At 44.4% G+C, this 17412-nt stretch overlaps 1 protein-coding gene across 1 annotated transcript in view; it reads right to left on the bottom strand.

Moving 5' to 3' along the window:
- The window catches only part of WIPF3 (WAS/WASL interacting protein family member 3), a 76790-nt gene that overhangs the window by 24486 nt on the left and 34892 nt on the right, over positions 1–17412 (bottom strand). The window lies entirely within an intron of this gene.

Genomic DNA, 17412 nt, shown 5'->3' on the forward strand with positions numbered 1-17412 from the left:
CCTTTTCCTCCTCATAGGTGAGCCCCATCCACTTATCTGAGCTTCTGGCTGTGTGTTTCTGACTCTGGCTCTCAGGTTCTGAATAATTGCCCTGCCCGGTGTCCCCAGGTCCCCTCCTGGACCAAATTCAGAAAGAAAGAAGTGCAGGAGACGGCAATGAAAGTTCAGTGATTGCTTTCTTCTCCGTGTCTGAGTGTGTTACTTTAATTCTCACAAAACCTTGTGAGTTTCAAGTGAGTTTACCCTCATCTTACAGGTGAGAAAGGACCATGAAATCTCTTCCCGGTCACAGGGCTAGGTCCTAACCCAGATCTGCTGAATTCCAAAGGCCACGTGCTTCTTATTTTGAAGCACTACAGAGATCAAGGGCATGGTGCTGTAGTTAGGGCAAGTATTCTCTGGACTACGAAAATGCTTTGTAAACATGTTCACGAGAATAACCTCTGCCAGTAACACTGAGGTCCTCTGTTTCACTTCCACTAGAGCTTGTGCTGATACAGTGGGGTTTCCATGGGCTGTCAGAACCAGGGAACAGCAGAAAGAACACACAGAGGTTGGTGGCAAATAAGGGAGGGTGGGTCACACTAGAAGACATAGCCAGGAGGACCCTCTACAGCTAGAAGGTTTATGTTACATGACCTAAGATCTGGCTAAACATTTCTCAAGGTGAGAAATACTTTCTAGCGCCTGTTGTATGGGAATACCATGTCTTTGGTTTTCAGCTTAAACATCACTTTGGAGGTCTTTTCTGGCCCCTAACCTAAATAAGGCTACCCAGGGTTCTCTCTTAGGGCACCATATTCCTTTTATCCCCTGCAAGTTTGCCACAGTGTATGCATTTATACTCGCCATTCCTTGTGGAAAATTTCCAATTGTGGTTATGAGCTGCACATTCACCACCCCCACAAGACACTCTTAGGAAAGAGATCTTGTCCATTTTGTTCACTAATACCTCTCCAGAGAGTAAAACTTGGCCCTAGATAGGCTCAAAAACTGTTTGCTGGATGAATGAATGAATGAGTATGAATGAACTAAACCCAGGATGCATAACACACTGGTCTTGCTCTCAAGGGCATAAGCAGGTACCAGGGAGACAGTACACTCATGCACAGCATATGACTGAGTGTCCACGTGAGTCGCACAGAGAGGAAGACTCCAAGAGTTCAGAAAGGATATATTTATCAGGCTCAGCAGGCTTTGAGGAAGACAGGAGACCTTAGATGGTCCTTGAGGGACAGACAGAACTTATACGAGCTCTTGCAATAGCCGTTTTCTCCACATGGCCATTTGCCAAAAAGAACCACCAGAGACTCTCCAGTGTCACAGACTGGAAATGAAGGCAATTGTGGTTTTAGTTAAAAGGTGCTGAGTCCACATTTTCACCAGCTGACTCCATGGCCCAGGTGATGCATCTTACACAGGCTTTGAAGGACACAGCTTCAAAGTCAGTTTCTTGTTGCCTGAAAACATGCTTTTGACCTCTTGAGAAGGGCTCACTGATGATGGTCAACAACTGAGCTATGAGCCAGAGGTCCCAATCCTAATGATATACATTTTTTATGAATATATGTACAAATGCACATGTACAGCAGGATATTTCCCACACAAGGCAATCTTTAAACCCTTTCTCTATAAACCATTAGCCCATAAGTCATTTTAAACTTCAAAATTTTAAGATTTATAAAGTTTACTCTTGTATTTAGAAACAATTAGTAACAGGAATAAAAGGCAAACAGAAATATCATGACCCTAGCCAAGAGAAGTATGAACATTTTTTTTAAAATCTAGCATTACAGTTGCAGGATTAGGGGGTGAAAGTATTTTGTAATTTCTTCCTAGTTATGAGATAAACAACACAATGAATTGCATTCTTCTGTTAAAAGAAGCAACTGGAACCATATCTCTAACAATTCCTGGGTGGGGGTGTGGGTGTTCATCTTACCATCTTTAAATGCCATTTTTAAATTGATTACCCAAATGCACCCCCCATTCCTTGACCTCGCCCATCCTAAGCTTTAAAGGTGAGTGCCATGAAGAACATGGTACATCTTGGGAATATGATTTTGGGGGGACTGTACTAGGTCTTAATTGCTTCTCAGGCTTTCCTCTAGTTGCAGAGAGTGGGGGCTACTCTCTAGTTGTGGTGTGCAGGCTTCTCATTGCAGTGGCTTCCCTTGTTAAAGAGCAGGGGCTCTAGGGCTTGTGGGCTTCAGTAGTTGCAGCATGTGAGCTCAGTAGTTGCGGCTCCTGGGCTCTAGAGCACAAGTTCAATATTTGTGGCACAGTTGATCTACAGGCATGTGGGATCTTCCTGGATCAGGGATTGAACCTGTGTTTCCTGAATTGGCAGGTGGATTCCCCACCACTGAGCTGGCCACCAGGGAAGCCCTGGAATAATGATGTGAAATTGTGTTTCTACTGAGCACAAGCCTCAGTACATTCTTGTCAATTCCACATGATAGACTTGTTGATAAACATCTTCCAAATCAGCTGGAGGGTATGGCAGGTCCCATCATGTTTCAGCATCCTTCTGTGTGTGTATGTGTGTGTGTATGTGCTCAGTCGTGTCCGACTCTGTGACCCCATGGACTGTAGCCCACAGGCTCCTCTGTCCATGGGATTCTCCAGGCAAGAATACTGGAGTGGGTTGCCATTTCCTCCTCCAGGGGATCTTCCTGATCCAGGGATCCAACTCACGTCTCCTGGGCCTCCTGCATTGGCAGGTGAATTCTTTACCACTAGTGCCACCTGCGAAGCCCCACATTCTTCTTTGCTGCCTTTTTTCCCTGTGCCACTGTCTGCCAACAAAGATCCATTTAGTCAAAGCTATGGTTTTCCCAGTAGTCATGTATGGATGTAAGAGTTGGACTATAAAAAAAGCTGAGCACCAAAGAATTGATGCTTTTGAACTGTGGTGAGGGAGAAGACTCTTTGAGAGTCCCTTGAACTGCAAGGAGATCCAACCAGTCCATCCTAAAGGAAATCAGTCCTGGATATTCATTGGAAGGACTGATGCTGAAGCTGAAACTCCAAATTGGCCACCTGATGCGAAGAACTGACTCACTGGAAAAGACCCTGATGCTGGGAAAGATTGAAGGCGGAAGGAGAAGGGGACGACAGAGGATGAGATGGTTGGATGGCATCACTAGCTCAATGGACATGGGTTTGAGTAAACTCTGGGAGGTGGTGATGGACAGGGAGGCCTGGCGTGCTGCAGTCCATGGGGTCGCAAAGACATGACTGAGAGACTGAAAGGAACTGAACTGACTGTCTGCCCTGATGATCCTCCACTAGAGGGCACTCCCTCACCTGGTATTAGTAAAGTTATCCTCAGTCTTTTGTGAGGTAGGAGAGAGGGAATAACTTCATAGCTAAGGGGACCACAGCTCAATTGGTTTTGTACAAAAGGGCATCTAAGGACATATTCATCTGCACATTGAAGACCATATTTTGCCGTGGTGGGTGTTTCTACTCCACCTTCAATATTTATTAACAGTTCATTTATAACTTGCTTTCTTAAAAATCAAGCCTAAGAGGTCTGGTTACTGTGGTTACTGGATACAGAAATAAAAGTGATTACTGGATACAGAAATAGGAAAGAGAAGATTTTCATATATTCACTGGGTCTTTTACTCTATGTAAATCCCGCTTATTGGTAACTTCACTAAAAAATTGAGTGAGAGAGTCACTCCTGAAAACTTTTTCTATGGCAAATATATCCACCCAACAGGCTTGCCTGCCCCCGCTACGTACAAAACAAGGAACTGAACTATCATTCCAATGTTTGCTCCTGTTCTTTCTTAACATTGTTATTGAGTGTGACAATTTGTGAGTTCCACACAAAGCTTTTGTCGACTCAGTTTTTCTAAAGCAAGCTTACCATGGAATAGCCCAGGTCCTAAAAAGATGCAAAGTGGTAGAAGAGTAATGCAAATTAGACCATGGCCCTTCCAAATACAGGCTGAAAAACTGAAGTAATCCAGGAAGATTAGAACAGCACTAAGTGGGCCAAGGACAATGAGGTGTCTGTCCTCCTGTCTTGATAAATTATAAGAGCTTTTGCATATCATTTGTCATTCCAGCAAATGAGTTGATCAGGGTTCAGTATAGTTTGAGAGAGGAGGATGGCGGTCCAGCCCAAATAGAATGAAATGCATGTTGACCTGCTACTTGTGACCCTGCTGCCCTATGTCATTACTACATCTATTTGATTGATATCGGTTTCTGTCAGAAACACTAATCAAAATTGAGCAGGTTGTTTGTCTCAAAGATGATCTTAACCCAATCAATGCAGTATGATTCCAGCCTTGCAGTCTCCTAAAGGTGACTTCTCCAGTGGGGCTGTTAAACTCAAATTAGCACTCAGCCTTCCAGTGCACAGCTTGTTTCTCCCCAGCTCTCAGCCGCCCCCTGCCACAGGGATCAGTAGCCTGCGTACTTGCATTTTTTCACTAAATCTGAATTCCAAGAACAGCCAGAACTGGCATTCGTTTCCTCCTGCTGCTACCGTCTTTATGTAGAAGAGAGAGCCTGGGATCCAACAGAGACACAGGAAATAATTTCAGAGAACGTGAACTCTCCCCTGTCAGGCCTGACACAATGTTCCCTGCACCCCGAATGTGCACAAGGCAGGCTGTTACATAATGAGGCATTTTGAGATCTAACAGTTTTCTTATTTTCAGAAGTTCAAATACTGTATACAATTAAAAATGGACTTCCTATCCTCCTTTTTTATTTATTTATTTATTTTTCCATTTATTTTTATTAGTTGGAGGCTAATTACTTTACAATATTGTAGTGGTTTTTGCCATACATTGACATGAATCAGCCATGGATTTACATGTGTTCCCCATCCCGATCCTCCCTCCCGCCTCCCTCTCCATCCCATCCCTCTGGCTACCCTCCTTTTTTATAAGCTTCGTTTCTTAAACAACTGTCTGCAGACCCAGGACTGTTACCTGGAGTACAGAGCTGCTTCCCACAGCATCACATCCTTATCAGGAGGTGCAGCAGAGTTTGGACCCATTCATTGTGGCTATAGGTGATAGGGGAGTCTGGAACTATTCTCTACGTCCCCAAGAAACTCCATTTGTCAAAGTCATCTCATCCAGGGGCATCAATTTGGTCACCATATGCTGGCAGCTATCTCCATGCCCAAGAACCTGGAGGCCATCTCAGACCCTTCTCGCTTCCTCATTCTCAAAAGCCACTGCATCACAAACTCCTGGTGACTTCTCCTTGGTGATGACTCTAGAAACTGGCTCCTTTTCTCCACTGATGCTGACTTAATGCAGACCACCAGTATTAATGCAGGCACTTCCAGATTCCCTCAGCTGGTCTTCCTGCCTCCTGCCTTGCCCTCCTCTACACAGCCACCTGAGTGGTCTGTATAAGGGACATGTAATTTACCATGTCCATAAAAACTTTTGCTGGCTCCCCACTGCCCTCAGGATCAAGTTCAAATCCCTTCACATTGCACAAGGCCCAACCAAGTGACCAGCCCCAACCTTTCCTTCCATGCTGGAGCTCACCTCTGGACCTTAGCTTGAGCTAATCTCTCTGCTCTTTTCACACTTGTCTCTTGGCTATTTTCCAGGAAGCCTCCTGATCCTGGAAGGCCAGATAAAGAGCTCTGTTTTGTTCCTAGAACAACATGCTTACCCTTAGCAGTGCTCCTGCCAGGTCAGGTGACTCTGCTCAAAACCTGCAAGGGTTTTCCATTTCCCTTGGAGTAAAAAAAGTCAAAGTCCTCATTAATATCACCCACTGGGCTTGACTGCATTTCATATGCTGTTTACCTGCAAATGCCAACATTTTCCTACCCACACTGGTGTTATAAAGCAGTTCCACTGTATGGCAATCCCTCCCTATCTACGAACTATACTTCCAAGCCTGTGTTCAAGCTTCTGCCTCTTATGGGAATGCTCCCATTGTCCCAGCACTCTGTGCCTGCCCCAACTTTTACTTCTCCCTTAAGTGAAAAGTGAAAGTGTTAGTTACTGAGTCGTGTCTGACTCATTGTGACCCATGAACTGTAGCTCACCATGCTCCTCTGTCCATGGCATTCTCCAGGCAAGAATATTGGAGTGGTAGCCATGCCCTTCTCCAGGGGATCTTCCTGACCCAGGGATGGAACCCTCGTCTCCTGCACTGCAGGCAGATTATTTACTGTCTGAGCCACAGGGAAGCCCAATTGGCCCCACATCAAAAACTGTTTCCTTTACAAGATCTTTTATTCAAAACCTCTTCAGCTAGTCTTTTCCTTATAAGATCCACACCCCCTCCAAAGCACATCATTTGTAATTCTTGCCAAATACTATAGCTTTTATATTATGCATTGTTTTTCCTCTTATTTTTTGAGTGGAAACTCTTAGCATGCAGAAAATAAGTGTTCCTCTTTTAGTACCAGCATATCCAATTAAAAAAAAAAAAAACTGAGAGCAAATTATCAGTATTTTGTTGAAATGAACTCTGTATAAACTTTAAGCCCCTGGGTTTTTAATTTTTTTTATTTTTTTATTAGTTGGAGGCTAATTACTTCACAACATTTCAGTGGGTTTTGTCATACATTGACATGAATTAGCCATGGAGTTACACGTATTCCCCATCCAGATCCCCCCTCCCACCTCCCTCTCCACCCGATTCCTCTGGGTCTTCCCAGTGCACCAGGCCCGAGCACTTGTCTCATGCATCCCACCTGGGCTGGTGATCTGTTTCACCATAGATAGTATACATGCTGTTCTTTCGAAACATCCCACCCTCACCTTCTCCCACAGAGTTCAAAAGTCTGTTCTGTACTTCTGTGTCTCTTTTTCCGTTTTGCATATAGGGTTATCATTACCGTCTTTCTAAATTCCATATATATGTGTTAGTATGCTGTAATGTTCTTTATCTTTCTGGCTTACTTCACTCTGTATAATGGGCTCTAGTTTCATCCATCTCATTAGAACTGATTCAAATGAATTCTTTTTAATGGCTGAGTAATATTCCATTGTGTATATGTACCACAGCTTCCTTATCCATTCGTCTGCTGATGGGCATCTAGGTTGCTTCCATGTCCTGACTATTATAAACAGTGCTGCGATGAACATTGGGGTGCACGTGTCTCTTTCAGATCTGGTTTCCTCAGTGTGTATGCCCAGAAGTGGGGTTGCTGGGTCATATGGCAGTTCTACTTCCAGTTTTTTAAGAAATCTCCACACTGTTTTCCATAGTAAGCCCCTGGGTTTTTGACATTTGTCTGCTCCAACAAAACATGCAGGTATGGTAAGAGAAGTCACTGCCTTTGAGGTTATGAGTTATGCCTTTGAGGTTAAGGATAAAGGTTTCATACCTTTATCCTTTGGTCACTTTGTCCCAAGAAATGGGGATTCATTCAGCACCATTCTCTCTTATTTGATGATGCCGATATTCCCTGGCTTTTAAGACTAAAATTTAAATTATGAGAAAGCCTGATTTTAAAACCTATGGTGGAAGAACAACCTTGTAAACTCAAAAAAGAGCCCAGCATTGGTTGTCTAGGGCCTGACACTAGGAATTGCTAAGAAATACATAATACCTAGTTGGAACAATGTCTCAAAAACTGGTTGAGGTTTCATATCTTCTATTTACTTTAGTCAAAAATTATTACCAAAAAGAAACATGTTCCCATCCCAGCAGATTAATTTGCAAGCTAGTGAGATAATGATGTTGTTGTTCAGTCACTCGGTTGCATTTGATTCTTTGCAAACCCATGGACTGCAGCACGCCAGGCTTTCCTGTCATTCCCTATCTCCTGGAATTTGCTCAAACTCATGTCCATTGGGTCGGTGATGCCATCCAACCATCTCATCCTGTGTCATCCCCTTCTCCTCCTGCCTTCAGTCTTTCCCAGTATCAGGGTCTTTTCCAATGAGTCGGTTCTTCATATCAGGTAGCCAAAGAAATAACACTATTGTGGGCAATTCCAGCTCATCCCTCCCAGCACTTCAGTCTCTGTTAAAGGTTTTCTCCCATTCCTCAAAGCTTTAAACCTGTGACTCCTTCCTCTCTTTCATTTGAAATAATCAGTTTCCACTGAGATCCAGTTCCTACCCTTTACTATGCACACAGAAGTGACTTTGCAGTCTGGGTAAAGAAACTGCAGCATGCAAAGGGTGACAGCAACAGCAATAACTCAAAGAAAATGGGAAGGCATATGTGTGCTGGGCACCATTCCAAGTACTGTGCTGTGCTTAGTCACTCAGTCGTGTCCGACTCTTTGAGACCCCATGGACTGTAGCCTGCCAGGCTCCTCGTTCATGGGATACTCCAGGCAAGAATACTGGAGTGGGCTGCCATGCCCTCCTCCAGGGGATTTTTCCCAACCCAGGGATCAAACTCAAGTCTCCCACATTGCAGGTAGATTCTTCACTGTCTGAGCCACCAGGGAAACCCAAGAATACTGGAGTGGGTAGCCTATCTCTTCTCCAGGGGATCTTCCCAACCCAGAAATTGAACCCGGGTCTCTCCTGCATTGCACGTAGATTCTTTACCAGCTGAGCTACTAGGGAAGTCCTCCAAGTACTGTAGGTATATTAATTCATTTACAGGGCATTTGGACAATCCCATAATGGAGGTACTAGTTATGAGTATTATATCCAGTTTACAGATGAGGCTCGGAGAGGAAGCAGGCTATCTGCCACTAGTAAGAGGAGAGCTGAGAGGTGAGCCCAGGCAAGTCAGGGTCTCTCATCCACCATGCTGCGTCTTAGTAATGACATCACTCAGGAAAATTGTGAAGGGTGAACACCCAGGAGACACATGGAAAGCCTGCAGCTGGGTGGGGGCAGTGGGCCCCCTGCCTTCTGGCTGGGGACCACAGCAGATGTTGCGTCAAACAGAGTGTGACAGCCAGAGTAGAAAGCAAGGGGCAGGGAAGGGCATCAGAAAGAAAAGGAAGGGAGGAGGGAGAGAAAAGAGAGGGGCTGGGGCCCAAGGAGCTAAGTGCCAGGCCTTTGCCAGGGCCAGAAAGGACAGCCAAGGCCGAATGATGGAGCCTGAGAACAGTCTGATTACTGCATTAAACGTGATCCAGCAGCCGTCTTGGCAGGGGGAGGGCGGAGAGCACTTAAAATGGAAACTGCTTAGGGTAACTCTACGCTGTGAGGCTGATACCCTCCGCTGCAAAGAGCCTGTACCTGAAACTCCCTCTTCAGGTAACACAGAAGCCTGTGTGGGCCAACCCTGCTGGTCCACCTCTTTCTTTCCCAGTGTAGGCCCCCTACTCTCCTTTCGTACCTTCCTGCTGGTTGCAGGGGAAAATGCAGGGTTTTCAGCACATGGCCTCCCTTATTGACTCCGAAATAAAGATTATGAGCACTGAGTACAGTCCATGCTTCAACCTTCTACCCCACACATTCTACATCCCACCCACCTGGCCCAGTTCTCCGTCCCCTGTATTGGTCACGTACTTGGTATCTCAAGTTCAAGACTTGTGCACTCCCTCTGGATGATATGTCCCTTTCTTCCAACTCTGTCAGTCAAAATCACATTCATCTTGGGACTTCCCTGGTGCTGCAGTAGATAAGAATCTGCCTGTCAATGCAGGGGATGGTTTGATCCCTGGTCCAGGAAGATTCCACATGCCACGGAGTAGCTAAGCCCATGCATCACAACTACTGAAGCCTGAGTGCCTAGAGCCTGTGCTCTGTAACAAGAGAAGCCACTGCAATCAGAGGGCTGATCACCACAACGAAGAGTAACCCCCACTCATCACAACTAGAAAAAGCCCATGCAAAGCAACAAAGACCCAGCACAGCCAAAAAATATATAAAATGAATAAATTAATTAAAAGGGAAGGCTTTCTTTTAAAAAAATCACTTTCATCTATCTTTCAAGGCATAGCTGCTTCTAGAGACGCCTAAATTAAACCAAGTCAGAACTAATTCTTGCATTTACCTACTGTATAATAGCCATACATTTTAGAAGTTTAACCCAGATATGCAAATATTGGCTGAGGTTCCCTGAGCCCTGGAGATCTAGAGGAGACTGGCTCAGAGCCATTCTTGAAGCCCTTGGGACTCTCAAAGCCTCCCAAGGAGTTCTACAGTTTCAAGGCCATGTATGCCTCATGGGCACGCTTGCTTCCAGATTCCAGGCAGCAACTCTGCATTGAGCACTGGACACCCCTGGGCCTCATATGGTCGCTCATCATTCCAATACAGGAGGATTCACTGGCTCAGAATCCCCCACTCAAATCAGTGTTCTGGTTCCTCTCTCTCACTGTCTTCTTAACTGTATCTTCGCTCTGCTCAGCCTCTTAGAACAAAGCAAATTCTTCTCCTTGTTTTGTGTAGTGCTGTTTAGTCACTCTAGTCATTCTTATTCAGCTTCATTCCTGCCCTCAAGTTCCACACCCCATCCCACCTCTTTATAGACTATAAAGATATGTCTCCAAAGACAGGTCTCTCCTTAAGAAAAATTCTGATGCCAGTTGCTGAGATCATATGTTTCATATCATTTAAAAAAATATTTATTCATTTGGCTGTGCTGGGTCTTAGTTGCAACATGTGAACTCTTAGTTATGGCATGCGGGATCTAGTTCCCTGGCCAGGGATTGAACCCAGGCCCCCTGCATCAGGAGCTCCGAGTCTTAGCCACTGAACCATCAGGGAAGTCCCATGTTTCACATGTTGATGTGCTTCTGTCCTACCCATCTAAGTCCCTTTCGGCAGAAATTACATCTTAATCAACCCTGCCGGGGTTCAGCACAATGCCTTGTATGATAAACACTCCCCCAAATTCTCTAAAATAAAATTTGTTATTTAATCTGAAAATGCAGTGTGAATTTAAAATAAAACACCTATTTTTGCCGTGAGAATCACAAAAGGGGCCTGCCAGGGCACCCAAGTGTGACTCATACAATATACTCATTAATGACACTCCTTGTATATTTTTAATAAAATGGGGCCACTTCAAACCCTCCCTTAAAAATACTGTAGCATCTGTTTCACTGAATGCCAGCAATTCTTGAGGAGAACGGAAATAGACAGAAGGTCATGACAGCTGCAATGAATCAAGAGGAAATGTAGACTTTCATTGTTCTTAATAATCATCAAAACATCTTTAGGACAATTATGACAGGGAAAGAATTCTGCTTAAATGGATCAGGCCCATCATCTGAGGAAGTGAATTATAACAGAATAAAGTAGGGGGCTATTTTTAGTTCACTTCGTTCAACTGCATTTTGGTCTTACATCTCCTAAAATTAGGCCTGTGGATTGAGGTTCTATGTAATCAGAGTAGTGCAACCATTGCTTTTGTGAACTGAGATATCTTCCTGTCTACTGTCCTTCCTTTGCACTGATGGATTGCTGCCTGCTTAGCATCCCAGTGAAGTCAACTCCTCGCCCTAAGGAAGAGGCTCCAGTCCTGCTTAGGGAAAGGCCATTGAAAGACCCCCAGGCTACTGGTAGCAGAGATAGCAACTGTTCTTCTTCCAGGCTGAAGTCTGTTCAGATGATGAAGCATCTGGAAGTCACAAGACTCTTTCAGGCATAGAGTATCAATAGGATCAACAAACATGAACTGCCTTTAGATGCACTTAATAGATGTGCCAGCTACTTCTCTGATCTCTAGGACATTTTATTCCATTTTAAGAACCAATAATACTTGTACTGGCAGAAAATATGACTACATTATATGAATGTAAGACAGTAAAAAATTAATACATAAATTATTTTTAATTTGGAGTAGGAAATGGCAACCCACTCCAGTATTCTTGCTTGGAGAAATCCATGGACAGGCTATAGTCCATGGATTTGCAAAGAGTCAGACATGACTGAGCGACTAACACACATTTTTAATTACAGTTTTAAAATTCCACTAGTCTTTAGTACTTATGCTGTTCATTTTGAGTAACAACATTATCAGAGGGATGGTTTTAAAGACAAGGAACCTTTAATAAAACACAGAGTTTAAACCTTGATGAAAAATCTTATGTTGAAAGAGGAGGAGGCTGAGCTTCTGTAGGGGCAGGAAGGACAAGGGAATTCTCTGTATTTTCTGTGAACCTAAAACCACTTAAAAAAAACAGCCTATTAAAAAATCAAGTCACGGCCTCCCCTGGTGGCTCAGTGGTAAAGAATCTTCCTGCTAATACAGGAGACATGGGTTCAATCCCTGGTTCAGGAAGATGCCACATGCTGGGAAGCAACACAGAGCCTGTGTCCCACAACTACTGAGCCTGTGCCCTAGCGCCTGGGAGCCGCAACTACTGAGCCCATGTGCCGCAATTACTGAAGCCTGCAAGGCCTGGAGTCAACAAGAGCAGCTACGGCAATGAGAAGCCTGCACACCGCAACTAGAGAGTAGCCCCCTCTTACCGCAGCTAGAGAATAGCACACGCAACGGTGAAGGCACAGCACAGCAAAAAGTGAAAGACCCACACACAAAGAGAAAAAACCAAGCCGCATGAATACACACACAGACACACTCTGGTGCTTATACAGAAATATTCTAAAGAAAATCGTAATATTAAAGCAATCTAGTCATCAAAGTCATAGGCTGGAGGGGGTCAGGGAATAGTGGATAATCCAGATGACACCAATGGTCAATAGGAATGAGAGACTTGAAAGGTGGGTTTTATCATTGAATTGGTGGATGCCTGTACAGAGCTTTTTGATTTGTTTAACAAATGAATTAGATACCTCATAAATCAGAAGAAAAAAATCTTAGAACCCAAGTACTGTGGGAAGGGTTTAAAAAAACGTCAGTGAAAGCAGAATTTTGAACAATGGCTGTGTCAACTTTTTGTGGAATGAGGTAGAACATGATGAAATAAGAATCAAGAAGAAGAAATTCATTTATGTTTTTCTCAAATAATGGGGGAAAATGGTGTCACAATTCTTTTTAAAACAGAAACAACTTGATTTAGCTTCTGAAATGCTGGGTTATGAGGAAGTGAAGTTTAATTGCACTCTGTCATGGAGCAAGGACAAGGGTGAAGCAAGGGAGGCTCCCAGGATGCAAAACTGAGGGGTGTGGAAGTACCTGGAGTGAGTGCCTGGGCATCGCCTGCGCTGTTTTCCACTCTGATGAGAAAGGCAGCTATTTTAACCCAATCTCTTAATGATTATGGTCTGTTATCACTCAGTTCTGGTTAACCTACACTCTTTTGTCCTTGCTGCAGTGAAACAAATTACTTTGTGTTCTTATCTTTTCATGTGTTTTATCTGAAGGTAGAGACCAAAGGACTCTACTGATTTGGGGGATCTCACAGCCTAGCACAATGATCTGCAAAAAACAAAAACACATCCCAGACAGAGTAATTTATGCCTACTGACTGGTAGATTTTTTTTTTTTTTTTTTACCGGTAGATTTTAAGATTTACTAATGAAATGTAACTAAAGTTAAAAAAAAAAAAAAAGCATTTCTCAAACTTATAACACTGACTATGAGATTCTTACATGGTATGAATCCCACTTCATCTATCTTCTGTCCAAGGGGACAAACCCATTTTCTATTAAGAGCTGGCAGGGCTTACCCTGGGTCTACCCATCCACTCCAGCCATAACTGAGCCCCATTATTCCAGCAAGAATCAGTAACAACAAGGTCCCAAGAAGGGAGTCAACAGCTGCTGTGTGGCCTTCGAACAGAGCGATTTGCTTTATGATGGTTGAAATACAGTCCTATAATGGATTGCTAAAACAATCTAAAGCGGTAAGGGCTAGATACCACTCTCCATATAAGCTTCTACAAATAGAAGTTATCTGCTCATTGATTCTGAAATGCATTACTCCTGCAGTCCACTCAGCAGTTTAATGTCATTAGGTGCAAAGGTCTTTAAACAAGGTCTTAGAAGCAGAAGGCCCCTGCTAATCAGAAATTTTGCATTTTCTAAATAGTAGACAAAACAAGACAAAACAGAAAAAGTTAGAACAAAATTGACCAAAAATAAGCGCAAAACCTTGGGGGAAAGGATGTGCCTACACCGCATGGAGTGAAGATGCAAGATGCAGCCCTCTGTCTGGGGAGGGCTGACTCAGAAACTATATTTGCCCTAAATGACCTTTCCTCCTAGCATGGTGGAGGAGCGGAGAGGATAGAGGTTGGGCGTCCCTGAGCTGAGGGAGCCAGTGAGCAGTTTCTGTCCCTTCCTATTAACACAAACCATGTGTACTTGTTTCCTGGGGCTGCCATAACAAAGAACCACAGCCCGGGCAACTTAAACAATAGAAATTTACTTTCTCACAGTCCTGGAGGCTAGAATTCAAGGTCAAGGTGTGGGCAGGCTTGATTTCTTCTGCTTGCAGATGAGCATGTCCTCCTGTATCTTCACGTGGTCTCCCCATGTTTGTGTCTGTGTCCTAACCTCTTCTTACAAAGACATCATGTTGGATTAAGACCACCTTAATCACCTTTTTAACCTTGCATGCATGCCTGCTAAGTTGCTTCAGTCATGTCCGACTCTTTGTGACTGTATGGACTGTAGCCCGCCAGGCTCCCCTGTCCATGGGAGTCTCCAGGCAAGAATACTGGAAGAATCCCTTCTCCAGAGGATCTTCCCCACCCAGGGATCGAACTTGGGTCTCCTGCATTGGTAGGCGGGTTCTTTACCACTAGCGCCACCTGAGAAGCCCACCCATCAGTCACATGTGAGTTTGGAGGGGGACACAATTCAGCCCATAACATGTTGGGTATGACTTGATGTCGAGGCTGTTTAATCATCAACCACTTCCTACTACTGAGTGTCTCTGACATTTACCAAAAAGAACTTTGTAAGTGTGAACGAGCAACACAGCTTAGTTGCTTCATCTGCTTCGAGGTCTTCTGCACATCTTAGAGGGCCTGAGCTTGTTTGTAAAACAGGACACCGGATTTACCCTGACTCATGATAACAGTGTGACAAGGTCAAACAGGTATTAAAATTAGCCCACTTGTTGTCACACAGTATTATCTATAATGAAACATTCATACTGATAATTATTGGTAAATGTTAATAATGCACATGGGAATGCCACACTGCATATTTTAGCTTCTAATTTCATCTCACTGAGGACCAAAGAACTGAGCCACAGCTGAGAATTCTTTTGAGGGCCTCAAAATAGTGTTCTATAAATACAGAGAAATTTCTGGGAAAAGCACATCTCTGGTGCAACCTTGAAAATTCCTCTTATGTAGATGTCACCACCAGCAGGTGGCCTGGCTGTTTAATATGAGCTTTGGTGTCACCAGCAAGCACCAGAGAGGGTGCACTCTCATTCACGGAACATGAATTTCTGAAGCAGCGCCCAAGCCCAGGCATCACACAGGCACTGATTATTCCATGAGGGAATAAACAGGGCAAGGCTGGCATGTTTTCTCTCCAGGAGGCAGCCCAATTTCCCACACACTCTCCACAGTTTTCTTCCTTCCACTACCTCGCTTCCTACTCCCATGCCAGAGCTTCCGGGAATCACCTTCTAAATAAACTACTTGAGACCCAAACCTTTGTCTCCAAGTCTGCTTTTAGGGAAACCTCAAATTAGACTGTGATCTTCTCTTTCTCACAGAGGGTATGGAAAGAGTGACTCCACGGGAAGGTGTTCATTCAACTGTCAACCTGTTTGCAGTAGTATGTTAGAGGATCACTGTTTTGGATAATAATACACAAGCACTATTTTAATTTCCTTGTGGAGACCTGGGTTTGATCCCTGGGTTGGGAAGATCCCCTGGAGAAGGGAAAGGCTACCCTCTCCAGTATTCTGGCCTGGAGAATTCCATGGACTGTATATAGTCCATGGGGGTCGCAAAGAGTCAGACACGACTGAGTGACTTTCACTTTCACTGTTTTAATTGGGCTTCCCTGGTGGCTCAGCGGTGAAGATCGAGCGCAGTGGCAGGAGACACAGGAAATGTGGGTTCAGTCCTTTAGTTGGGAAGATCCCCTGAGGGCACACTCTAGTATTCTTGCCTGAAGAATGCCATGAACAGAGGAGTCCAGTGGGCTATAGTCAATAGGGTCGCAAAGAGTCACGACAGAAGCGACTGAGCACGCACACCCAATTTTAATTGCAATTGGGAAAGCGTCCATGCCAAAAAGTGAGTTTGAACGTACTCTTTTTTTTCCAGGCCTATCCTCCTAACCTTAAGGCAGAAACCCCAAGTATGTGATAATGGACAACTACATTTGGCAGGAAAGAGAACCAGAGGTTTGGTGAAATGCACTGATTCCTGAAATCAAGAAGGTAAGGGACCCATCACCTAGAAAGTGACAACACCCAAAAAGTTACAGCAGGTGGTGGGTGGGGCGAGGGTTAGTACTCTGGACGTCAAACAGAGGGTTGGGGAACTGGGTGCTTGGGTGATCCTTGCTGGTCTTGGTTCTCCTGGCCTTAAAGTGACACGTTCCAGAACAATGTATCCAAACACAGCTGCCATATGTCCATTCATTCCACCTAAGAGCCAAACAAGGATGCATGCGCTGTTGTGGTGTGCTTCGAGTTTTCATATGTGATCTCAATGGTTCCTCATATTCTCCCTAGAGCCTGTGTTCTAACCCCCACCTGGAATCATCACTGTTATTGCTGGTGACTTTCCACTTTTCCCCAACTCCACCCTAGCTGTCTGCAGTGATTCTCCAGGTGGGGAAGGAGGGTAATGTGCTCCCAGGGGTGGGTCCAGATCTCCATGATAGCCTTTGAAGAAGTGAGCAAAGACAGAGCATGTTTCCAGTGAGTCTTTCTCCCTTAATAGCCAGCTTCTTTTTTTTAAAATCCTTACTATTGTATACAACAATGTACTTTTGGTGAGCATTTTTAGCGGTAGTTGTGAGTTAGTGGTCAAAAAGCACAACTCATTTACCAGCCCTCAGTCGTCTTTGCGGGAGGGCCCCTGAGCTACAGGAGTGGGTTGTGCCCTGTGTGCTGAGCCTTCCTCCCTGTTACAGATCTGAGTCCCAGCATTATTGCACTTTCCCCCCTTCCAGTCAAACCAATAATATCTGCCAGAAAATCTGACAGTCTGCAATGCCAAAAGGGTAAAAAAGAGAATCTGTATTTCACAGTTGTAAGGTTTAAGATAGTCCCTGAGTGCCTAGGATCTGATCTCTTGAGAATAGCTGGTCACCTACTCAGGAACCCACAAGGTTTGTGTTTTTTTTTTTTTTAAACCATAACATACTTTCCAAGCTGTCTCCAAGGCCAAAGGTTTTGCCTCAGAGTGGGTTTTAAAGGTCATTTTCCCTCACCATCCTCTGCAATCCTTCTGCAGACAACCATTGCGTTAGAGCGAAGAGAATGCTGAAGGTGAACATTTTTCCCTATCTGGGTGACCTCCGTGTTAGGAAGAGTTGCCACCTGGGAAAGTTTTGCTTCAGTAATTCCCACCACATCCTCTGTGCTTTGTCTGAGGAGGAAACAGCAGCTGAATACTGGGTGTCCTTGCACCCGGGCAGAGGACAGTACATGCAA

Source organism: Dama dama, chromosome 18 (genome assembly GCF_033118175.1).
Source record: "Dama dama isolate Ldn47 chromosome 18, ASM3311817v1, whole genome shotgun sequence".
NCBI lineage: Eukaryota > Metazoa > Chordata > Mammalia > Artiodactyla > Cervidae > Dama > Dama dama.